Source organism: Hibiscus syriacus, unplaced genomic scaffold, assembly GCF_006381635.1.
Source record: "Hibiscus syriacus cultivar Baekdansim isolate YM2019G1 unplaced genomic scaffold, ASM638163v2 tig00111774_pilon, whole genome shotgun sequence".
NCBI classification, from domain to species: domain Eukaryota; kingdom Viridiplantae; phylum Streptophyta; class Magnoliopsida; order Malvales; family Malvaceae; genus Hibiscus; species Hibiscus syriacus.
This window is the reverse complement of record NW_024063175.1, coordinates 984,901-1,012,752: the sequence shown is the minus strand read 5'-3', so window position 1 is coordinate 1,012,752 and position 27,852 is coordinate 984,901. Positions and strand designations below refer to the sequence as shown.

General features: G+C 32.4%; 1 pseudogene; it reads right to left on the bottom strand.

Moving 5' to 3' along the window:
* Positions 1-1,156: 1,156 nt before the first annotated feature.
* LOC120170231 lies at positions 1,157-26,521 on the bottom strand (annotated as a pseudogene).
* Positions 26,522-27,852: the final 1,331 nt, after the last annotated feature.

Genomic DNA, 27,852 nt, shown 5'->3' with positions numbered 1-27,852 from the left:
TTGAAATAGAATGCCACTTCATTTGTGTGAAAATTCAAGAAGGATCGATTAAAACTAAGCATGTGAAGACAACAAAGCAACAAAAAAATATGTTGACCAAGGCTTTGGGAACTCATCAACACAATTACTTACTTTCCAAGTTGGGGTTAATTAACATTTTTAACCACCAACTTGAGGGGAAGTGTTAACAGTTAGTTATTTAGTTAGTTGGTTTGTTACTGTGCAGTTAGCTTTTAGTTAGATTATAATGATTGTATATAAATACATAAGCCTCGTAATCTTAAGAGAGTAATGAAATATCAGTATATTCTTCCATCATATATTATGTTTTCTGACAAATCTAACCGTGGATGAACAAAAAAGAAATATACCATTAGATATGATTTTATAAGAAAAAATAAAGTATCCAAATTAGAAATATAGGAATATGTTCATGACCAAATAAGTAATTTACCCTAAAAGTAGATATAGCATTATAACCTTAACTCTACAAATTTAAAACATCAATTTTTTTTTTTACATTTTCTCTCTTAAATAAACAAAATAAAGGGAGAGAAAATTAGGACGAGATGTATAGATTTACATCCAACCGAGAATAAAGTGTTAATAAAATAAAATAAAGAAGCGTTCAGCACAACAAAGTCATTATAGAATGGTAAATGATTAATAAAATTCGAATTAATTATATTTTCTCATAATTTTTTTTCATGGATGACACTAACATTTCTTAATTTAGTTTTTATAAAGGCCTATATTACAAAATAAGCTCTTTAGTTCTATCTGAAAAATCAAATAACTCTCTAATTGAATCATGGATCACATAAGTTATTATTTAAAAAAAAAACACCATCAAATAAAGTTTTAACATTGAAAATATCCCTTCGTAATTTTTTAAATAAGAACTCATCTGAGTCGTATTTTTTTTTTAAATAAAGACTCACTTAACCATGATTTTTCATAGAACGACTCGTGTAATTCATAATTCAAATCATCGACTCACTTGATATTTTTAATATAATTGGAGGAATCTATTTTATACATAAGCGTTGTATAAACTAATTATACTTTAGAGCTACAATTGATCAAATTAAAAATAAATAGAGAGAGGGAAATGGAAAAACTAAAGCCCATGAATCCGTGATCTTCCATCCACCAATTAATATATAAACTCTAGAATTGCATAATATGCTACTAACACTGGCAAGGAAACAATGGTTCCAAAGATAATTCTGCAAAACAAAAATCACAATAATGTTCAATTAAAAATATATAAAGAAGAGAAAACTATTCAATATATTTGAAAAAGTAAATGAGTTCTTACGCAGTACTAAGAACTTCAGCATGCATTCCATATTCTTTGGCAAAGATGAAAGAGGTAATTGATTGTGGCAATGCTGCCTGCAAATTCAACATTAAACACTAACTTTAATTCATTTAAATTTCTCAAGTGTCGTGATAACAGAAAAATTCTATAGGTTGAACCAATATAAATATAATAAAAAATTATATTAAAAAATCATATATTTTTATTTAAAAATATAATAAAAGTTATATATATGGATTAAATCAAGAAAAATATTAAAATTGAATCAATATAATTTTCTTAACATAATTCATACATATTTTTATTCAGACATAATTCATACATATTTTTATTCAGGGTAGACTACCTACTTGGTCACTCACCTATTACTTAATTTATGTTTTGGTCACTCAACTTCTATATTTTTCAAAATCATACTTAACCTTATGTGTTGGCCATCTGCCGTTAAAAAAGTTAACAATGATGTTAACGTAATATTTTTTAATTATTTTTCAATCTTAATATGATATTATCTTATAATGACACGTCAACATCACATTTAATATTTTAAAGATAAGTGACCAAAATAGAACCAAAACGTAATATTACGCTTGATTTAAAATAAATAATAGTTGGATGACCAAAACAAAAATTAAATAACAAATGGATGACTAAATAAATATTTTACCCTTTTTAGCATGGATGACCATGAACTAGGTAGGCTTATACGCCCGTTTTCGTCATCCATCACTAGAATAATGAGATGTCAAAGGGGTCGATATGTACCCTAATTGAGTAGGATCCTAAAGGTATATGTTCCAAGTCAAAAGGATTAAAAAAAATTAAATTTTTGATTTGTAGAGTCATTAAATTGAATAAATTAAAAAATATGTGTTCATAAAAAATCCAAACTGATAGGTATCATTAGTAATGTAGTTGGGTGAAGAGTCAATAGCGAAAACATTAACTCATAAAAAGAAATAGAGTTAATTGTATCACATGTCTTCAAAGTATGATCTTCATTTTAAATTAGTCTCTAAACTTTTAAATATTCTAATTTCATCCATAAACAATGATTATAATAATTCTAAATTAATCTTCAAACTTTTGAACATTTCAATTTCATCCCTAAATTGTGACATTTATTCTAAATTGGTCCCCAAACTTTTTGAACATTCCAATTTCATCCCAAACTATATGTATATACTAATCACATCCCTTGTTAATAAAAACTTTAGGTCAAGTTATATTAATATATGTTTGGAAAAAAATAAGTTAAACTATTGTTTAAACTAATTACATATTTGAATGAAATTGAAATATTCAAAAGTTTAGGTATCAATTTAGAACAAGGGTCATAGTTTGGGGATGAAATTAGAATGTTTAAAAGTTCAAGGACTAATGTAAAATGAGAGTCATAAGTTAAGGATAAAATTGGAATATTTAAAAGTTTAAAGATCAATTCAAAATGGGGTTATAGTTTAGGAGCATATGATGCAATTAACTCAAAGAAATATATGATTTGAAATGTCAATCCAAAGCAAAACAAATATAAAAAATACAGGGAAAGCGAAAATGACCTAAATGATTGTAGACATATGATGCAATTAACTCAAAGAAATATATGTTTTGAAATCTTAATCCAATGTAAAACAATATAAAAAATAAAAGGAAAGCAAAAACGACATGAATGATTGTGAATATATGTCGTAGTTAACTCAAAGAAATATATGCTTTGAAATCTCAATAAAACGCAAAACAATATCAAAAATAAAAGAATGGCAAAAACGACCTGAATGATTGCAGACATATGATGTAATTCAGTCAAAGAAATATATGCTTTGAAATCTCAATCAAATGCAAAACAATATAAAATAAAAGGAAAGCAAAAACGACCTGAATGATTGCGACACGTAAGACATCGCCATGTAAACCGACGGCAATGGCGCCAATAGCCATGGCTGTTGGTCCAGCAATGAACCTTAATACCATCCCAAATATTGTTAAACTTGTCCCACATGCAACTATTTTCTCTTGCAATGCCATAAACGTTCCTGCATCCCACATGTATACATATTTATACATCCACAGACGTTAATAAATAAATTCAGATGCACGAACCATGTCATCTCGGTGGTAAAAGAATTATTGTTGTTCTTTGATGTTCCTGATTTGAGTACTATAAATGTTAGAGTATATACTACCTTATACTTACCTCAGGTTAATCAAAAATTAAAATAAATAAATAAATAGATACAATATAGTATAAAAGCCTTTAATTATGGAAAACATATAAATAAATTTGTATTTAAAGTGTTTATATGTTTTTAACCATAGCAATGTGCATGTAATTAGGTTTGTGTCATTGGTAATATATTTTTTTAAGTGATGGGTCTTTTTTAAGGGGAATTAGTCCTTTGTAAAAATATGGGTTTTGATGAACAATGTTCTTCCAAGAAGAACCAATTATTTGTAGGGATTCTAATTTAATAAAAAAATCGACGGATTCCGACTTAATTCATCCGATAGGATCGAATTTGTTTAAAGGTCGGGTCAGATTTTATATAGGGGCGAGGTCGGGTTAGGTTGAGTTCGGGTGGAGGGTGAAAAATCTCTGAACTGATCCGATCCGAGAGTAATAGTGCAATTTTTTCATATAAATGTATGGATTATTGCTATAATATCTCTCTCTATATAGTTTTTTTTCACTAAATCATTATTTTATATCAAGTTGGATAGGGTTGGGTTGGATTTATACTTTAAAAAATCAGGTCGTATTGGGTTTGGGTGGAGGAAATATGCTCTTTGGGTTGAGTCAGGTCGGATAGAAGATATATATTTTTTGGGTTGGATCGGGTGAAGGGTATATATTTCGGATCGGGCCAAGTTGACAAAAACCCGACCCAACTCTACCCGTTACCATCCTAATTATTTGTGTACAATTAAATTTGAATAATTTATATGCGGGCTTAGATGTGTACAACCAAATTTGAATGATTTGTATATAGGCTTATATGATATTTTACATGGTCATATCTAGTTGTGATGAATTCTTTTGTCTATATTTTATTTTATAAGTAAATTTGTTTATATACATTTTCTCGACACGTGAATAAATTTATATAATTTTTAACTTTTTTAATTGATAAATTTTAATATATGTTTCTTTTAAGAAAAATATTTACTTTAGATATTTTGAACAGTGATTAATAGAAGTATAAATGGATAAATCGAATTGATATATGTTTATGTACGTTATTAGCACATTTCATGTTTATTCAAGTTTGGTCAAACCTGAAAAATAGACTTCTATATTTTATTCAACGTCTTTGTGTTTATAAATGACTAATTCAAACTTGTTTTAGGCTCATTCATATTATTTTCCAATTTTTAAAAAATAATTCAATACTTGATAATTATATATTTTTTTATTTATTAAAATTTTAAATATATAATTTAACATATTTTTTATCATTTATAATTTAGTATAAGGTTGCTTCAATCTTATGTAGTGGAAGGAGGAGGAGGAGCCCTTTGAAAGGGTGTTTATACTCTGTTTAGGTGCTTGCTTTTGCTCCCATCCTGATTGATTGAGTCGTACTCTTTTCCTTCACTTGAGATTGGGAAGATTATTAACGAGGCACTCAATCAGACATAGACATATATGATTCTATTCTTAAATCATTTTTTTCATGAAAAATATTAATAATAATAAAGTATAGATGCATATAATCTCACCCATGCTAAACATGGCAGTGCCAGTTCCAGCCTTTGACATAATCAATATTGATCCATCTATAATACTTGGCATCTCAAAATGCCACCTACAGAATAAAGAAAAGTTAGCATGTTTTAATATATATATATATATGTTATGGTTAAAATTAAAATATATATCACTAAAAAATAAAAAATATTATGAAAAAATAGATAAATAAACAAATAAACCTGTTTGAAACAAAAGCCCATGCAAGACCAATAACACAAGCATGTGAGTTAGGGTTCATTGCCAGTTTCATCCCCACAACTTTCATCAGATACCAAAAAGAAGGCATGTTGCTCACCCCACTATCTCCATTTGTGTTCCCTTCTATATCCTTCTCTCGTCCCTCACCATCTTTTTCTGCAATGGACACTCTCGACCTTCGAAACTCGAGCACGAACAACAAAAACGTCAGCCAGATGATGGCTTGAACAACCGATGACTGGACGACAAGATCGACCCCTGTTTGCCCATACATGGCTCTCATCAAGGGCACCCCTACGACCAAACCATTAGTTAAAGTCGATAAAGAGAAGCTGGTGATGGACCAACAATAGCTCCCTTTGCTACTACACTTGGCCCAAAAGGCTAGAACCACCACGATGACAAGCTTGGATATGGTGTCGGCTCCTATAAATCGATAATTCATTTTGAAAGGATCGATATGACTGGTGAATTCTACGGAGAAAAGTGGGAGAGTGAATTAGCAGACGAGGCGATTTATAGCGTCGCACTGCTCCGGGGTAAATATCCCCCACCACTTCACTGAACCATACCCTAACATCAGTGCAACATAAAGAGGTACCATAGCTACAACCACCTTGTAAACATCTTCCCACCCTATCATTTTTATTATTATTTTTGTCTAAGTTATAATACTTGAAAACCCTTCAAAGATAGGATCTTCCCTCTTTTGTAGTTGTAAGGGTTTTCAAGCACAAAGAAACATTTTTAGCAAAGGATGGTATGGGGTGCCTATTTATATGTATTTCTAGCATGCAAATACAAAGCATAATTTTACTTCTAGTAAATAATAATAATAATAAATATTGTAGAGTTCTTTGGTGGTGTGTATATGATTCTATACCATGGCCCATGGGTTCTTGAAGTTGTACGTGGCATGAGGTTTTGATTTATTTTTCATCTACGACTGAGTGCATTGCAGAGAAATGTTGCTTTCAACAAATGGGTTTTTTTTTTAATGTTGACCGACTAATCTGGATCGGGTACTATAGAAGTAAGGACGAACCACCCAACAGAGTTTGCTCTATTCGCAAGCGTTTGGATTAAAACCCTGACATTGCTTAAGGGATCTAGTGTTTTATCTCACTAAACCAACTTATTGTTGCTTTTAACAAATAGGGTTTTTTGCGCTATGTAATCAGCAAATTTCTTTTGGTAGAATAAGGAATGAGGTCCAACAACTATTCCACTTACTATTGACAATAGAGTTTCCAATCTTGTGTGATTATTGTTTATTTATTCTCATCATCAAAATATTATATGCCAAAGTGGGTCATGGCCAAATTTCTTCTTCCATTGTGTAATGCAGACACTTTAAACTAATAAAAAATAATGGTTTTGACACCGTTGAAATATTAAAGAAATTTAAGGCAAAATGAATAAAGGCATCATTAGTTTAGCACTTCCAAAGTAGTTCGGAATGAGAAGCAAAATTTGGGTTGAACTTTACCACCAAAGACAAAACCATGTGCTAGCTACTCTATTTAACCTTTGGCTCATTGGAGCTAACATTTTCGTTTTCAAGGAGTGATATATAAGCACTTATATCTTAATAACAATCTTAATACACAAGAATTTCATGACGTGAAGTGATGAATCATCATGTTGCTTCAGTGATAAAAATGAATGTTGTTATCCCTAGAGATCCACGTTGGAGCAGTTAGAGACTGAGTTAGGATTCTAGTTAATAGGGACAAATAACAATTAAAAATAAGATGGGAAAAATCAAAATAAATCAAAACTTGAATGTCTAAATAGGTATTTATCCCTATTTATTCTTTAATAATAAAAAAGTTGGGGTAGTGGTGATAGATCTAGAACTATTTTTGAGGGTGGTGACACATATATGTTAACAACACAATTTTTTTTGAATGAGGTGGACACAAATAAAATTTCAGAGTAGGCACTATCAGTAAAATATATAATTAATTGAAAGGTATTCTGGTTTCAGGGTGGGCTCCATCAGTAAAATAATAACTAACCGAAGAAAATTCGAATTTCAGTATGTAGGGTGTATGATTATCAATAGGTTAAGAAAAAGATAGAACAAAAAGTATATGAGTTGTCAATAATTTATGAATAAATATTATCTTATAATTAACTCCTGCTATTAAAAAGAAAATTCATGCCGCATTGCATGAGAATTTCAAGAACTCTGATAGCTGGTTAAAGCATCATGGCAAATCCTCACGAGAATGATAAGAGTATAGAATAAATTCGTATTTGTGTTGATTATAAGATATATGCTGCCCCAAATGGGATATTTTGTTAACCAGAGATATCAGTCAGCTTGTGAACAAGAAACAAAAACTCACTTATTATATTCCTCTTCATGGTTGTCGATGGGACTAATTTGAAAAAGAAAATCATGGGAAGCAAATCATTTCAATGGTGCAGCTGCTTGACTCAGTTGATGTGTTTATTTCAAGAGATTTAATTTGAATATAAACCATTTATATTATTCAAGTGGAATAATAACAGTTACTAACTAGGTGACAAATTTGAAAATGGTGATACATGGGAGTAAGTTTTAAAGAAAATCATGGAAGCAAATCATTCAATGGTGCAGCTGCTTGACTCAGTGATGTGTTTATTTCAAGAGATTTAATTGAATATAAACCATTTATATTATTCAAGTGGAATAATAACAGTTACTAACTAGGTGACAAATTTGAAAATGGTGATACATGGGAGTAAGTTTTAAGAATAATACTAATTAGAGTCTGTTAGTTTTATCCTAATTGGTCAGCAAAATATTTTTCTCAATTTCTAGTATTTGGTTGATGGAAAATAGATAGTCTACGTAATTTATTTTCCCGATCAAAAGAACTTTTTTTGCATTTTTTGAAAAATAACTTACGGATTAATTTTTCTTAAGTTATTTTTCGAAATTTTTATTTCAAAGCAAAAATACTCAACATAATATTATTTTATATATTAAATGTTAATATACTATTTTAGTAACATTTTAATAAAAATATAAATTATTAAAATATATTATTCATAAATTTAATAATATTATTTTATATATTTAATAATAATATACTATTTTATTAACATTTTAATAAAAAAATAAATTATTCATAAATTTAATAATATTATATTATATTTTTTAGTTTTATAATAATATGTTAAATTATACTATACCAATATATGATATTATATTTTTATTTTAATAATATATAATAAATTATTGATAAAATTATTTTTAGTTATTAATTTCATAAAATAATATTATTAAATTATTAAATATTTAAAATATATTTTTTCATATTTTTTATAATATAATATAATATTCTTATTGCAATATTATAATAATAATAATATTATCTAGTAAGTAATTAATATAACTAATAATATAATATTTTTATCTTAATAAAAAATTAATACAATTATAAAAATTTAATTTCAATAAAATATAATAGTATTAATAATTATATTTATAAAATTGTATAAATAATATTTTAATAATAATATTAACATAAATCATATTAAATAAATTATTCTAATATTTTAAAAATAATATTATTAATTATTTTCTAATAAATAATATTATTTATCACACTTGATGTTTACAATAAATAATTTCTAAAAAAATTTACAAACCAGTAGAAAATGATTTACATGCATCATCCGATCACAATAAAATGATTTCCAGAATTAATTTTCCTTAAAATGTAATTCATTTTATGGAATTTGTTTTCCGTGAAACAAACATACTCTTAATTTAATTTAAATTAAAATATTCTATATTTTTTAATGATAGATATTTATTTGAATAAAAATAAAATAATTTATATATAATTACATGTTTAGTAAAACTTAGAATATAATTTTATTGTTCTTGTACTGAATCATGGTTTTATTTGAGCCGGAAATGAACGGACAACCTAAAATGCTTGAGCCTCTGTTATTTTGATTTGTTGAATTCAAATATGCTTAAGCATTATAGCATCCCTCTAAAGCATAAAAGAGGTATACATGCATGAATGTTAGAAGACGAATTTATAAAATTTAAAAAGAAAATAAATTTATAAAATTCTAAGGAATAAAACAAATTTTTGATAATATATATATATATATATGTATATTGTAATACCCTAATTTTGCCCTGTTAACAACCCCATCACCAAACCGTATGTGGTCCCCCTTTACATGTAACACCCATAGACCGATGTAGGTAACCCGATCCAATCTGGGATGTCACATTAAGGCCACCAGAGCTCACCGTAAAAATCCATGAAAAAAATAAAATTTCTTTTAAAATGTGTAAAATCATAAAACAATTTATATTTAAAATACAAGTTCGAAAAATCATTCATATATTACAGACAGAATTAAAATCATACACGTTCAGACTCGGATATAAAAACAAAATACCATCTACATGCCCCTTAAACACATGCACCGTACTCCGTAAGAGCATCAGTGGAACTCCTTTACTGATATCGATAGTTGCACTGATTCAATCTTTTTAACCTGAAATAATGAGTAACGGAGTGAGCTTTGGAAAGCTCAGTAATACAGAACTACCAAGTGATGCTGAAGGACATACAGATAATAGGCAAGCATAAGTTTCCTTATTGATTCAGAAATCTACAGTTTTTTATGTTGAGCTGAGGTCCCAATGATATTTGAGGTAGTAAAAGAAAGAAAGCTTCTAGTTCAGAAAAAACGTTTAGAGGACTAGGTTCAAGAGATCAGGATAGGGTGTTTAGTGTGTTCCAAAAAACCAGTGAAAATGTACAGATCTTTTTAAAACAGTAGCAGTTTAAAACGTATTTTTCAAAAGAAATAGTAAAACCCTCCAACTGAATGCCATTATGCAGTTCCCCAAAACTGCTTCTATAAGGACTTACCCTAGGCCCAAAGGGCGTATGTGCCAACCTAAGGGAGCACCTTGGGTCCATAAGGTCTTACCCTAACCAAAGCGTAGGTTCCCACCTGAAGGGAGTGCCCTTAGGCCCATAAGAACTTACCCAATGCACACAGCATAGGAGACAACCTAAGGGAGTGCCTTAGGGTCCATAAGGTCTTACCAGTAGGACTATTAGGCCCAAGAGCCCACCCAAGAGTCGCCTTAGGTCCATAAGAAATTAGAAGTCAGTGTTGAACCTATACAAGGAATTACAAGCAGCGATTGAACCTTCCATAATATTCAGTGATACCAGAGTCCCAGAGTACCCCGTATAAAAATAATTTCAGTCAGTAAATATAGATATCATAATTCAGAGTAGAGATCAGAGATCATAACAGAAATCAGAGATCATAACAGATATCAAACTTTATAATAGAAATAAGAGATCATAATGTATTTCAGATAACAAAGACATACTTTTAAAATCAAAGAAAACATCTGTATGATCAGGGAACACACTAGAGGTTCCAGATATTATTCAGAGGTGTTTGGTATTTATCAGATAAGGAGTTATGAAACTTCTGTAAACTGATTAAATTTAGAAATGAGATTCCTATAATAGGGTTTGATAGATAACAGATTCATCAATTATTCAGAATGTGATTTAACAGGATCATATAGTATTTAGATATTTTTCAGAGGCACTATGTAATCAGAAGGATATTCAGAATCCTTTGCATCAGAGTTACTTATGTTTTTAGATATGACAGGAGTAATTTCATTATCCAGGAAATCAGAGACATTTTGGGCATTAGGGACTTGGAGAATTCTTAGTGATTTGAACCAAAAAAGGGAGAAACGAATATTCAGAGCATTTAATATTTGTGTCGATCTATCTGAATATTGAGTTAACTCAAACTTAACAAATCCCAGAAATAATACCTGTCAACGGGTCAAATCATTTACTTCAAGGGCATTCACTCTTTACTACATACAACTCTTGTCAAATTGATCATTTTCAGAACCATTGATGAATGGATCTTAGGGAGAAGAACAAATATTCCAATGGTCTTTAATTCATTTCTGCATTGTAGCTATATCAGGAAATGACGATGTGTTTGATTTATGGTCCAAAACCCTTATGGATAGTACAACATATAAGATCATCAGTGTTTCTATACTTATCTAAGCTAATCGCTTAATTCAAGGTCATTGCGGTATTTAAATCAATTAGCATTCAAGTTTATCCTAGTCACTTCGAAGTTTCCAGAGTAATCCTATCGTTTTAACAATTTGGATACATATAGTACTTCCATTCAGTTCAACTTTATCATTTGAGAAATTCATGCGTGTAAGGTACTTTTGATAATTTAGCCTCTGGGTGTTCGCTCAGAAAATTAGAAAATTTAAGTCTTTTACCATCTCAAGGATCATGATAGATTAACATGACTATTTTCACTATATGGGACAATCCTTATCTTTTATATCATACCGATATTTTCTTTGTTTCTTATCCAAGCATTTTCGACTTTTAACGAGATTAATCAGAATTTACGAGTCCTAAGATTGATTGATTTACTGATTAAATCACTGAACTTAGATTTGTTTTTGATCGGTCTACCAATTTCTTTTACGAGCCGTCTGAGTCTACCAATTTGAATATAATGATAATTAAATACACCTCATGGACCAATTATTTCCATTCATGCATTTACCAATTATCAATGTGTTCTGGAAAGCATACAAAATGTAGTAGAGTATTAACTAGATTTCTAAGCTCCACTGATCGAACATTTAAACTCCATTTGATTGTTCTTGAACTTGAATCCAACTTCCAATAATATCTCGGATACATATCAACATAAATTACATTAGAAACGGAGCTTAATTATGGAAAATTGATCGAATTAGGAGGTTAATCAATGAAAATAACTTAAAGGTTTGAACTTGGCAAAACAAACGTAAAAAAATAGACTCAATATGTCAAAAAACATCAAAATGTGTGTTCTCTAAAAAAGCCAATGACCGTTCAACGGCTAGTCAAAGGTCAATGGCCAGTCAATGGCTTGCCCAGGAAGCTCAGCTCATTGGGATCAACTCAACTTAGCTCGTTCTAGCTTGTTTAGACCAGTCAGCAGGATCCCCATGATGGCAGACAACACCCACGCGCAGGGGATGGCGCGTACGATGCATCTAGTAGTCGGACGGTGACAAAAATTTCTAGATTGCTAGATCTACGGCCCCAGAGTCTCATGCAAGTGTTATTTTTTGATGAAACACGGTTGAGTGTGGAATTTTAAAATGTTCGAACTTCTCCAATGGTGAATGGCGAGTGATAACAGCGGAGCAACGACGGTGCGACGATGTCAGTTGGGTTTTGAGCGCACGACAACGGTGAGCACAACTACACTAGTGGTGAGGCAAACTGATGTCCAGATTAACAAAATCACATAATAAACGATGTCACGTGGGTTATTTCTTCACACGTTTTGAATGCTAATTTATGATAAAGGGCAATGTTTAATGGCATGATGTTTCTTGTGTTATGGTCGCCGATCGATGATGTGTCGAATAGGGGTGGTGGTGTCAGTCAGAGATGGTCGGACTGTGCTAAATCGAGGTGAAAAGCATGGCGGGCTAGGGATTTGAAAATGTGAATTTCGGATTTTAAGTATATAACTCGACATAAACAAATAATATATATATATATATATATATATAATATCACTAACAATACCCTAGCCTAAATGGTAGGGGTGTGTGAGGCCTTACCCTTGGGGGATACGGGTTCGACCTTCCTTGCAACACCAACTTCATTATTTTTTTCATTACCGATAGAAAGTGGGAAAATTCAGGGTTAAGTCCACAAACTTTTAGTAGCTTTCTTAATAGATTGGAAGCTTTAAAAACTTGCAATTTAGTCTCTGATTTAAGTTAATCAACTTAAAATTTTTATTTACCCCATAAATTGGTGTGTTATAATTCTCCCATCCTTAAAATAAATTGCGTCCTCAAATTTACTTGAAGCAATAGATGCGGAAACCAAGTCTTTATCAATTTCTCTACCTCACATATATATTTTACATGGTTATCTTTCATCTCCTAAACTTTAACCAACTGCTATGTATTCCTGTCATAACTCTTCCTTACCAACTCCGAAATCCGAACATAATTCTCCTCCTAGAACCAAACATACCTTAAATACCAATCCTTAATTAGAATAACACTTGCTTACTTTCAGAGAAACATGTAGACATAACTATTTTCTTTTATACTGCATTATCACCTAGAGATTTACACTTTTACCATGTATTCAAACATTTATTTTAATCTCATAAAACTAGAACAAGAACTATTCTAGAAGTTCTTCAATTCAGTTCACATAACTTTAGGGGGGAAATACCTTGTTAAAGCATAGACCAAATACCTTACTCTTCAATCCACTTGGGTAACAGTTCTTAATCTCCTAACTTCACTTATAAAGTTTGGCTATGAGCTTATCATCACAAAATGTTTGGGGAGTATATCTCAAATTCAGGTCAGGAATCGGGTCAAAAATCCTTGAATAGTTAATCTCCCATAATACTTGTGGGGTAACTTCCATGATTAGGATGAATGCTGATATTATTCCTTTTTTACACAGATTGAGTCATAAAAGATTAGATACATTGGTATACTTATTACATAATGATTTTTTAACATCAGAGTTATGGCTCAAAGAGTACGACCATGATCTAGGGGCATGTACATACCAAACATCCTATGACAGTTGATCAACCGATCTACCCAGAAAGCTCAACTCAACCTAAGCTTTGATACCACATAAGGTAACACCCAAAGACCGATGTGAGTAACCTGATCCGATCCGAGATGTCATATTAAGGTCACCGAAGCGACCCACCGTAAAAATCCTTGGAAAAATTAAAATTTCTTTTAAAATGTGTACAATCATAAAACAAGTTATAGTTAAAATATAAGTTCAAAAAACCATTCATATATTACAAACAGAATTAAAATCATACATATTTAGACTCGAATATAAAAACATAATACCATCTACATTACCCCTAAACACATGCACTGTACTCCGTAAGAACGCCAGTGGAACTCCTTTACTTATGTCGATAGTTGCACTGATTCAATACTTAGTGAGCAACTGAATGTACATTAATACAAAACAACCAAGTGATGCTGAAGAACATGCAGAAATAGGCAAGAATAAGTTTCCTTATTAATCCAAACATCTACAAATTTTTATGTTAAGTTGAGGTCCCATTGATATCTCAGGTAGTAAACGACAAGAAGCTTCCAATTTAGAGAAAACGTTTAGAGGACTAGGTTCAGGAGATCATAATAGAGCGTCTAGTATGTTGTCATAAACCTAATGAAAATGTACAGATCTTTTTAAAACAGTAGCAGTTTAAAACATATTTTTCAAAAGCCATAGTAAAACCCTCCAACCGAATGCCAAAATGCAGTTCCCCATAATTGCATCTATAAGGACTTAACATAGGCCCAAAGGGCGTAGGTGACAACCTATGGGAGCACCTTGGGTCCATAAGCTCTTATCATAGCCGAAGTGTTCAAAATTTTACGTCTAGAACCCCCTTTATCATTTTTCCTATCATGCATTAAATATTTTAGAAAACCTTTTGCAAATAAAAAATTAATCCTGAGAGGTGAAATGAAATCTGAAGATAGTCTCTTTTGTAAAGAACTCTATGTATGATTATGAGGACTTTTTAGGCACGTAATGTAGGCTACGGTTCATGTTTACGAAATAAATGAATAATAGGTCCAAACAAGTGTTTAGACGTGATCGAACCAAGGATCAATTTACTCTGATGCCTTCAATCTTGTCTTATCAGATTTGAATCTACTTGCCACTTGTCTTTTATTTTCATTCTTTTTTTGGATCCCTCTAGACTGCCCATTTTGGGGTTTTACCCTATATTTCATCTCCATTTTCCTATATCATTGGCATTTCTCACACTTCTTGTTGAATCTGGATCTTTGAACCATTCGTACTTGATCAACTTTTTGGCTTGAGGCTCAATGAGTCACTCATCTTGAATTACTTGATTTGTTCTCTTTATTTTTTTCTTTTTTTCTTCTCTTTCTTTTTGTTGTTTTATCTCATTTTATTCTATTTTTCCTTTTTTTATCTCTTTCTTTTAGAATATGAATTCATTGGATGAGTTTAAGACTTCAATTTCTTTGAGCACCTTATTGTCCTCTTTATTTGAAGAATTTTATGAGTACAAATTGTTTCTTGTATTCAAACATCTTTTGTTGTTCTTGACCTGATCTGATCTTCGTACTTTGTATTTAATATTCCTTGTGGTTACTTGTTATTTATCACTTAACATGACTTGATGGTCTTCACACCTACAAGTAGATTTCCTTCAACTTTGCCCCCCAGTGTGGAGGGTGATCCTTGGTTAGGGTTAAATCAGAAGACAAATGATTTAGGCTCAAATGGGGACAACAATGGATACATTTTTCTCTTTTTGTGAATGGATATTGAAAGACAGTCATTCAACATTTCATACACATAAGCCTTGCAAAAAGAGGTATCTTCAGGGGGATGAATACTCAAGATTAACTTTTATTTACATGAAAACGATGTAATTAATACATGATAGAATTATTTAAATCATTCATTTTATTTCGTCTTCTTGTTTCAAGCATGGTATGCTCCAATTATTTGAACTTATCTTTAAAAAGTTAATCTATAATGCCCCATCTCGTCTCTTCTTGCAGGAAGATTTACAAACAAATGAAAGTGTTGCCCTTAAGGCCTTTAGGCTTTATTAGCATAAAAAATGAGGGTTTTATGCCTGAAAAGATGATGATGTGACTTTATTGCCTCAAAGAGAGGTAAGGGTATGCTTTTGAGTGACTCAAAGAGAGGTAATGGTATGACTTTGGTGACTCAGATAGGTGTAGTGTCAAATTTTGGTTTTGGTAGCGACCATGAATTATTTAAAGGGAAAAGTAATTATGCATTTGGCTTTAGACAGTATATGAATGGTCTAATTTGGCCACTTGCCAAAGATTTATAATTCTTGAAAAATTAAAAGAATCTTTAATTCATTTGATACTCAGAGAACTTCAGGTTTTAAACTTCTTTCATTGCTTATAACCTTAAAAAGTAGCACAAGTTAATCACCAAACATTTTCATAAAATATTTAGGTAAAGAAAGATAAAATAAAAAGAAGCTCAAATAAGACAATGCAAGTGAAATAAAGCTTCATGATGGATGAAATGATCTCTTAATAATTAGGATGCTACATATTATTCATCTAATGCGGTGGCACTTGACTCGATCAGATGCTACATATCATGCTTTGATGCCCCACTCGAGTTCATCATCCACTGCTGCACCAATTCTTGTGTCAACGTTCAATTTTCAAAAATCATTTCTATCTTGTTTAACAGTGGGTTACAATTCCCCCTAGAATACCAAGATGCCCCAAATGAAAATCACAAGCACTATCTTGATCATAACTGTGGGCAGAAGGGTTTGGTGGCACTTTCATTGGCCTCGTTGTAAGGTATTGACCTTTAATCAAATGGGGTAAAAATCTGAGATATAAGTGTAGAACACCTTCAAAGTACTTCTTGATCGTGAGACTTTCTTTGGTCGGTTCGAATGGCTAGCTGTTCATTTTTTTTGTGGTTGTGGGGGTTCTAGATATGAAATTCATTCACCTTATCAGATTTCACTTCTTGATCATTTGGTCTTTTGAAAGTGACTTTCTAGTTTCCTTTGTTGATTGCATTTTCAATTAACTCCCCATCTGTCAAAAGATCCTTAAAGTCCTTTTTTGAATTTGCCAACATTAACTCAAAAAAGGGAGGTGGATGAGAATTATGAAACATGCATGATATTTCTTCTTCTAACATGGGAGGTTGAACTTGTACTGCCACCCCATCCATGTTTGGGCATACTCTTTAAATCTTTCGGTAGATTTCATCCTTATTCTTTGAAGATCTTATCATTTTGGGGATAAGCCTTTAACATAAAAACATTACCCTAAAAACGCATCATGTAGATCAACCCACGTCTTGATCTACTCTCTATTCAAACAATTGTACCATACTACAGCTGGCCCAGTAAGACTATCATGGAAGAAATAAATCATCAGATTATCATCGTTTAAATACCCTTCCATCTTTCTAATTCTTGTGGGATGACCAAATCAGGGACCAGGTTAAGTTCTCTCATTCTAATTCTTTATGGAAGACATTAACACCTTTCATAGTTCCAATTGCTTCCTTCAACAACTTGAATTTATCCTTATATTTCACATGATTAATGAGGCTTCGAGTGGGATGCCCCAGGGTAGGTTATCCTTATCGACGCATTAGTTTGATAACACTAATATTCTTTAGCAGCTATTTCCCCTCTATCAGCAGCTATTTCCCCTCTATCAACAGCCTTGGTTTCCAACACCTGGATCATTCAATTCGATTTGTCTTGTAGAGAATTCGATGTTTGATTTCTCATATCTTGTTGTAACCTGGTCAACTGCTCTTGCAATCGATCTTGTGATTCCTCATGAGATTTCTCCATTATTTCCATTTGTTCGTTGATGATGATGAGGAAATAATATGAATGAATGATATTGGTATTACTGTCATATAACCCTCCATAAATTATTTTCATGTTTTCATAACTAATGCATATAAAAGGCTTAAATAAACAAATGCGATCCAAATGCATGTATACAAAAGGTGTCATTCCATAGTGACCATCTTAAAACAACTTTCATTGAATATAAAGGTTTCAGTACATCAAACAAACTTTACATATAATGGATATCTTTAAATCCTAACTTCTCTATCTCTCTCAAAAGCTAAGTTAACTTCCACTCATGCTCAGGTGTGAGTTGTCAATCTGCTTCAATTCTCTTACAAAGCCAGCTAAATCAACCAATTTATGGGCCACATTGCTTGCTTTGGTAATAGCTTCTTTCATGATGTTTTCTTTTTCTTCCATCATTTGTGTCAATTCTTAGAGCTGTAGACAATGTTGTTCATTCTTCCTTGTAAGAAAGTCTTTGTGGTTACGAAGTTCTCGCATATGATCTCCATAATCTTCTACAATCTTCATCAATGTTTTGTTCTTGGCTCTAGTAGTTTCTAGCTTAGCATCATTCTCACGCTTGTGGTGCTGATATAAAGCTTCCATATTAACTATGGATATATTCAACATTTGATTTTCGGCTTGACATCTTCCCAAATCATTAACGACTATATTGTTCCTTTTTTCTGTAATCTGTAAATCATAAGAGAGCCACCTCCCGGATTGGATTGAACTATAGTCTACATGTTTATTTTCCCTGATATTGGGAGTAGACTATCAAATAACGAGTTTTGATTGCATGGCTTTCTTTCAACTTTATGAACTTCTACAGTTGTCACCAATTCCTTAGTGTCTCCACTCCAGAAAACTTATTGATACAAATGATGATTGTACGTGATTCCTTAGATCAGCTAGAATCAGCTTGTTCTAAAGTATCCCCTTGTGTATTTGACATCACGTGATTGTTTTCATCGAGATATTTCTTTTCTTTTGCAGAAGACTTTTTTTCCTTTGGCCAAATCAATTGTTATATCCATCATCTTGGACATTTTCTCCCTCATGTCTCTTATCTCCTTTTGCTCTTCCTTAGACATACGATCTTTGGGTGCATAACTCTCCACTATTCTCGGGGCTTCCTCAAGATGGAATTCCCTAGCTATGTTATATCTACTTGATCATGAAACCCTTTTTCTATCATGAAAACTTTTTACTCTGATGACTACTCACAAATCTACACCTTTTGATTATGTCATGATCATGCGATGCAAGCAAAAAGAAAAGGAACATCAAAACAAGTTAGTACAAATAAGATAACAAAATGACGAGAATTATTATAAAAGCAATAAAATAAATTAATTAATCAGCTAATGCAAAACAATAATGCAAATTCAAATGCAAATACACAAGGTGTTGATTGCAAAAGCGAACACCATAGAACAACCTTCATTGAACCATAAGTTCTCTTTATACTAGACAACCGTGCTTTATTTTCTTCATTTACTAGACCTAGGCCTTTATCACGATTTGGTGTTGTCTTTATATTGGTTGTTGGACTTCTCGAAGTGTTGATCCACCTATCTTCGTTTTAATTAACCTATTGTGATTGTTGGATTTCTAGACCTCCATTTTCGTGGGGTTCACCAAGAGGAAAGTGACCTCGATCTTTGTTCATTTAATAGGAGTCTTCGATTAACTTTGAACTCTTCTTTCGTCGATGAACTTTATTTGTAAGCCGTCGCCCTAACAAATTTGACTACCTAGCTATGAAACTCTTTTGGTAATATGAAAACCTCTTAATTTGATCAATCAGTTGAGAATTAACACCTTGTTTGGTTATGATGTGAAAATACAAACGCAAACAAAAGACAGAAAAATAAGATAAAACAAAAGAAATTGTTAGTACCATTTAACCAAAAAAGTAAAAAAATATTTACGAAAAGAAAAGAACCTACCCAACATGGTATCTACCATGACATACTTTTATAACAGCTCTACCCATACATGTTTTCTACCCCCATGCTTCGTTCAATGTATAAATCCTAATCTAAATTTTCTAGTTCACATGCTTATTACAGAAATATAAAACCTTACCGCATACTCTTCTAGTTCTCATGCTTTTTCCAAAATAAATAAATAAATAAGTCTGAGGAAAGGTTAGAGTGAGTATCCCTTTGTGACTTTTGAAGAACCACATCAAGAATTTCAGCACAAAATAGGTAGGGTTTCGGTACTACTAAAAGGGTCCTTGAATTATCCTTTGTTGGTGCCCCATTGGGCCTACCAAAACCTCGATTCTCACCCATTATATGCTTAAACGAATCAAGGTCAATACTATAGGATGCATTTCCCTATATCAATGCGAGGAAACTCAATGTTTTTCTCGTAAACACAAGGCATATGTACCCCATAGGTTGCTTGCTAAAGCCCATATGGAGAAAAATACTTTTCTCACGTAAGCGTAGCGTTTACCCCTACCTAACGAGATAGTGCATAGTTAGAAAGCTCTAAATATTCACGGTTTTAGTGCATGTGAGGGGAAACTCAAAATATTTTGCCTCGATCCAAAAATAAACAAACTTAAAAATATGTCAAAAATCTGAAACATGTAAATCACACATTAGATAAATAAATAAAAAATATATGATGCGATGTGATTCAAACAAAACATAATGATCAAAATTTAAATATCATTCATATTTACCATTTTCAATTAAAAAGATGATGTATAATCGATTACAACCTGACTCTCTAATATCCCCAGCAGAGTCGCCAAGCTGTTGGAACGGTCCTTAAGCTTTTTTAGAGCTATGGCGGGGAGTGTCCAACTTGATTTTAGAAAATATTGGGTTTTAAAAATAAATAAATAAATTTAGAGTTTCCATAGACCTTTGGATTAGGTAGGTCGAATACCTAAAAATATCCTTTAAAATAATTTTAAGAAAAATAATTTCTAAAGATAACTAGTGATTTGTGTTTAACCAGAAACTCGTTTTGAAAATGGTTCGGGAGTCGATTACGTGTGGGGAAGGTTGAGCACCCCCACAGTTCCCAAAATCGATACCTAAGCGATTATATGTCATATAAATATTGAAATTAGCAAATTTGAATATACCTTTAAATTGTGAGCCGAAAAGGTTTTCGAAAAGGGGCACCATTTCGTACAAACAATCATAAAAAACACACTCATTGTCAGTTAAGGCACGCTTTTATGGATTTCCCATACAAAACAATATTTATTTAATTTTTTTAGCGATAATACATATATTTAATAAATATCTATAAAAAATGATCAATGGGATGTAAAAAATATTCATATATATTTTTTTACGAACAATTCTCAGAAACAAACTCCTTATTAGATAAGGTTCGTTTCCATAAATTCCTCGTACAACATGTTATCTGAATATGATGTGCATTTACAATAAAGAGAAACCAATGAGGACTTAAACAAAATACCAAAAATATAGGAAGTTTAAGTGCAAATAATAGGAAATAAGACGAATATGTGAATGGATAACCGGAGTAAAAAAGATAGTAACTCTAAGGGTTAAACTGTAAAACCAACAAAAATCATGGCTATAAACAAAAGTATCATACAAACTAGGCATTAGAATCGTAATAAAACCATCATCAACATTCAAGATTAAAATGGAAATTATTAAAATAGGGTACTCAAATTAAAATAAGCATTAAAAATAAAAAAATGAGTAGAAAGGGGTTAAATTAAATACTCATTAAAATATATCATGTAATTCGAGAATTTAAACAGTGACCTAAGTGTAAATAAACGTTGTAATTAGGAGGATCGAGGCATAATTATTCCAAATTAATAAACCTTAAATAATCTAACAATAGAAATCTATAAAATCTCAAAACCAGGACATAAAAATTAAAGTAACAACGAAACACTCTCTGCAAGTGATTAAAATGTAAATAGGTGCTAAACATTCAGGGGCCTACACATAAATAACCCAAAAAATTAAAACTGAAACACAAATTTGGATAATAAGGAAATCGAGAAAAATAGAAAAGCCCAAATCCAAAAAAAATCCCTACAAGTGACTATTATTTAAAAATTCAATAAAGATTGTGGAACTAAATGATAGTTTTACCGTAAAGTTTCGGTGGCTAAAGACTAATTAATCCAAAACCCTTTGTATTTAAACCTAATATTATTCTAAGCCTAAAACTTAACCTAAATTACCTAAACTGGTCACCTCCCATGTATCCCACTATCCTCTTTACTCCCTATATCTTTCCCTTTTTTCACGACCGAGAAGCTCAAAAGCCCCAATGGCCGCCACGCTCGCCAGCGTTCTCGCTCTCCATGACCACATAGGGTGGCCAACATCCCTAATACTAAACCCAATTGAAACCCCAACCCTCTTTTCCTAAAAGAAATACCAAACTGAGACTCGAAGAAAATCCCCTTAGGTCACCTCTCCATGACCGGCCGAAATGGCCTCCGGGCGGGAACTGCCTCGCACGACCAACTCTACCCATCGATGAAGCCTACTCTTTAAGGTAAACCAAAGGTTAACTCTCCTTCCCCTTTTCTTTTTATTTGGTTTTTGCTTCTCTTTGAAACTGGTAGAAAAGGCCACAAAGACCTCACGCCCACACTGGCCACCATAAATTGGTGGCTCCCCTATTGCTCCGATTAACACTGAACCAATCGAGTGAGATAAATCATCCCCTATAACGAAGCCAAACCCATAGGTCTCTCTCTTAGCCTCTCTTTTTCCTTTAAATGAGAGCTTTAACCCCTACAAATGTCGTAAGTCAGCCTTAACCACTCTCTGACCACCACCATCAGTGGTCAGGCTACCGAGATGAACCCCCTATGACCCTCAAACTTTCTCTCTTTTTTTTTAGCATTCAACTTCCCTTAAAATAAAAGAAGGACCCATACATGCATAAGAAACTGAATAAATGTGAGAATAGGGGCCCCAAAATACCTTCACTATTTACTTTTTTGCTTGATTCAGATATGTTTTTGCTGGAAATGTGTGTTTTGTTTTTATTTGATTTTTTTATCAAAGGGAAAAGGAAAAAAAATCTTTTCCAAAGCTTCTCTTGCATTACTTGTTTAGAATTGGGAAGAAGCTTCCCCCTTACACTGTTTTTCATTCGGGTTTTTATAGCCCTCTCACAAATCGAGGGGAAAAAATATTTTAATTACAAACATTATTATTTTTCAATTTTTGCATGATCTTCTGTTGTTTTTCCTGCTCTGTTGTTGGTTTTTGAATATGGGGGAGGAGTTGCCATTTTGTTATTTTTGTACTAGGGCTGCTGCTGTCATGGAGTTGGTGCTGCTATGGTGAGCTGGCTAGAGGTGTAATGTAACAGCCCAATTTTTGGGGTAAATAAAAATTTTAAGTTGATTAAATTAAAGCAATGAGTAAATTGTAAGTTTTTAAAGCTTTTAGTCTATTTAGAAAACTATTGAAAGTTAGGGGACTTAACCATGAATTTTCCCACTTTATATCGATAATGAAAAAAAAGAAGGAAGTTGGTGCTACAATGGGGGTTTAACCCATGTCCCCCAGGGGTAAGGCCTCCCACGCCCCTACCGTTTAGGCTAGGGTACTGTTGGTGATATTATATAAAATATATATATATATACATATTATTTTTTAAAGTCAGGTTATATACCCAAAATCCTCCAATTCCCATTTCCAAATCCCTAGCCTGTCGGGCTTTTCAGCTCAATTCAGCACAATCTGGCAATCTCTGACCGACACCACCGCCTCCATTTAACGCGTCACTGATCGGTAACTATAACCCAAGCAACATTGTGCCGTTAAACGTCGTATTTTATCATAAATTGGCGTTCAAAATGTATGACGAAATAACCCACGCAACATCATTTATTTTGCGATTCCGGTTAACCTAGACATCGATTTACCTTACTGCCGGTGTACTTGTGCTCGCCTTTATCGTGCGCTCAAAACCCGACTGACATGGTCGCGCCGTCATTGCTCCACTATTATCACTCGCCTATCACCATTGGAGAAATTTGAACATTTTAAAATTCTACACTTTATAGTGTTTCATCGAAAAATAACACTTTCAAGAGATTCTAGGGCCATATATCTAACAATCTGGATATTTTCATCACCGTCGAACTACCGAGCAGTCGCAAGCGTCTCACGTGCCGTCCCTTGCGTGTGGGTATCGTCTACCATCCTGGGGAGTCTACTAAGCGGTCTGAACTGGCTTGACCGAGCATAGTTGAACTGAGCTGAACTGAGCTGAGCTGAGCTACCTGGGTGAGCCGTTGACTGACCATTAACCGTGGACTAGTCGTTGACCTCCATTGACCGACCATTGACTTTTTTAGATCACCTATCTTGATATTTTTTGATGTCCTGAGTCCATTTTTGAGGCATGTTTTGCCAAATTCGATTCCGATAAGTTGTTTTCAATGATTAACCTCCCTATTCAGTCTGTTTTCCGTAATTAAGCTCTATTTCTAATGTAATTTCTGTTGATATGTATCCGAGATATTATTGGACATTGGATTCAAGTGCAAGAACGACCAAATGGAGTTTAAATGTTCGATCAGTGGAGCTCAAAAATCGAGGTAATACTCTATTACCTTTTATATGCTTTCCAGAACACATTGATAATTGGTAAATGTATGAATGGAAATAATTGGTCCATGAGGTGTATTTAATTATCATTGGACTCAAATTGAATTTGGAATAAAGATGGAACAATGTATAAGACTTAGATGACTCGTAAAAGAAATTGGTAGACTGATCGGAAACAAATCTAACTTCAGTGATTTAATCAGTAAATCAATCAATCTCGGGACTCGTAAATTTTGATTAATCTCGTTAAAGGTTAAATTTTGGAAATGCTTAAATAAGAAACAACGAAAATACCGATATGATATAAAAGATAAGAATTATTCGAGAAAGTGAAAATAGTCATGTTAATATATCATGATCTTTGAGATGGTAAAAGACTTAAATTTTCTAATTTCCCGAGCGAACACTAGGAGGCTAAATTATCAAAAGTACCTTACACGTCTGAATTGCTCGAAATGACAAAGTTGAACTGAATGGAAGTATTGTACGTATCCGAATTGTTAAAACGATATGATAACTGTGGAAACTCTGATATGACCGGGGATAAACTTGAATACTAATTTATTTAAGTACCTCAATGACCTTGAATTAAGCAAATAACTTGGATAACTCTGAAAACACTGATGATCTTGTATGTTGTATTGTCCATAAGGGTTTTGAATCATGAATCAAACACGTCATCATTTCCTGATATAGTTACAATGCAGAAATGAAATAAAAACCATTGGAATATTTGTTCTTCTCCCAAAGATCCATTCAACAATGGTTATTAAGATGATCAATTCGACAAGAGTTGTCTGTAGTAAAGAGTGAAAACCCTTGAAGTGCAACGATTTGACCTGTTGACAGGTATCATTTATGGTATTTACTCAGTTCGAGTTAACTTGATATTCAGATAGACCAACATAAATCTTAAATGCCCAAATCTTTGTTTCTCCCTTATTGGCTCAAATCACTAAGAATTCTCCAAGACCCTAATGCCCAAAATACCTTTGATTTCCTGGATAATGAAATTACTCCTCTCATATATGAAAACACAAGTAACTCTCATACAAAGGATTTTGAATACCTTTCTTATTACATAGTGCCTCCAAAAAATATTTGAATACTATATGATCTTGTTAAATCACGTTCTGAATAATTGATGAATCCGTCAACTATCAAACCCTATTATAGGGATCTCATTTCTAAATTTTATCAGTTTACAGAAGTTTCATAACTCCCTATCCGATAAATACCAATCACCTCCGAATAATATCTGGAACCTCTAGTGTGTTTCATGATCATATCGATATTTTCTCTGATTTTAAAAGTATGTCTATGTTATTTGAAATGCATTATTACCTCTGATTTCTGTTCTGAAGTTTGATATATGTTATAATCTCTAATTTTTTTTATCTCTGATTTTTGCTATGATTTCTTATATCTATATTTACTGACTCAATTTATTTTTATACGAGGTACTCTAGGACTCTGGTATGACTAAAGACTATGACAGGTTCAGTTATTGCAGGTAATTCCTTGTTTAGGTTCATCACCGACTTGTAATTCTTTATGGACCTAAGGAAACTCTTGGGATATTGGGCCTATTGGTCCTAGTGGTAAGACCTTATGGAACCTAAGACACTCTCATAGGGTGGGTCCTCTACTTTATGCATTGGGTAAGTCCTTATGAGCCTGAGGGCACTCATGAAGCCAAAGGAAGATTCGAGTTGAAAACCTGAAAGGGCGACTCGAATATTAAATTGAGCAACTACGAAATAAGTAGAGGTCTTACGAATCTCTTGATAAAGCGCCCTACATCCCAAATGTGCTCCAGAGAGTTTGGAACCTATAAGTATATATAGAAGATGAACATAACAACCAATTCCTCAAGTTAGTGGTCACCAAAGAACCAGATGTTCTAAAATAAAAAAGCCAACCTGAGAGACCTTACCTTTCTAGAATCAACTCATACCTCAAATTTGTCACTAATATTGACACTTGTCAAAGGGCTATGATGCTTGAAGAATCAAAAGAGTAATTGATTTGTTTGATACTCAATGAACTCTTTCTCTAAAATTTGTTTCAATTGGGAGTCATTAAATGGAACACCTGTTTTCAAAAATTCTTAAACAAACATTTTCATAATTTTAAAAATTGAAAGACAAAGAAAAACATTCTCAAACAAGACAATCCCTCGAGAATCAACGAGGTCCTAGAAGAAGTTGAGATTTGTTCTAGCTCAAGTGAACCAATGCAATAAGAATAAACATCATAGGAGAAATGAAGATATTCTTCGTTTTCCTTCGAAGCAATGAAGTTCGAAAGATCAAAAACTCAAGAAGAGAAATTCTCATACTTTTTTGTGACATCATCAACATTAGTAATAGATCATGAAGCATGAGACCAATCAAGGATGAAATTTTGGCACCCAAATAGGGATGAGTCATGAAAGTACCTATATTAGGCATGACCAAAAGTCTAGATCATATTGGGATAACAATGTTCAGACCAAAAAGACATTGAGAATGAGCCTCACAACTTGAAGTGTCAGGGATAGACCATGAATTTGAAAAGAGCTTACCTTGTGGAACAGACCAGTTGGACATCAATTAATTGTAGAGTCTTGGAAAAACAACTCTAATAGTGCAATTGAGTCAACGACAAAAATGGGCATCAAGGTCATATTTCTAACCACAACAAGAATTCAAGAAATGAAACATTTCTTCTGATAATTTTCTATAGATAAGAGGTAAAGAAGAAACAAAGACTTAAGATGATCATATAGTTCTTCAAAAAATGCAAGATTAAAATTATAAGTTGTTAACTGATATCTGAGGTAAACCCTGGAGATGAGTTATCAAGTGGAAGAAGACCGAGTTCTCCACTTTGGAGTCAAGAGGAAATTGATTCAATTATTATGTATTCATGAAAACTTCATTGGCATAAAAGAAAATTCATTACATTGACACATTTAATTGCACTCGCATTTCACACATAAAAGCATGGTTTTTATAGATCTTCTAGTGAAAAGAGAAGATTCATGATGTCAAAATCCCAACAAGTGAAAGATAGAATTCTAACCTTAAACACAAGAAATCATGTTTAGAGATGCATAACCTGAAGAACATAGGGGCTCAATCCACAAAAAATGCATTACTTTAGAGTGGGGCATGTTAACCGACCATCAAGATGTTTTCATATGGTGTTTGCAAAAAATGAGATAAGTAATTTTCAAAGTTTCTCATTTAATATTTTCAGAAAATGAAATTTTTGAAAAGTAAGAAAGTGATTTCAAAAGTTTCTTACCCAGCAAACTATTTCCTAAATTGGTAAGTCCTTCGAGCCATTAGTAAGTCTTTCGAGTATGAAGATTAAAACCTTCCAGCATCTGTCAATCTTTTGAGCAAGATGTTAAGTCCTTCGGGCCATCTTTAGGACTTTCGGGCAGGATGTTTTCACATGATTTTCGAAAAAAAATGAGAAAGCGATTTCCAAAGTTTCTTACCCAG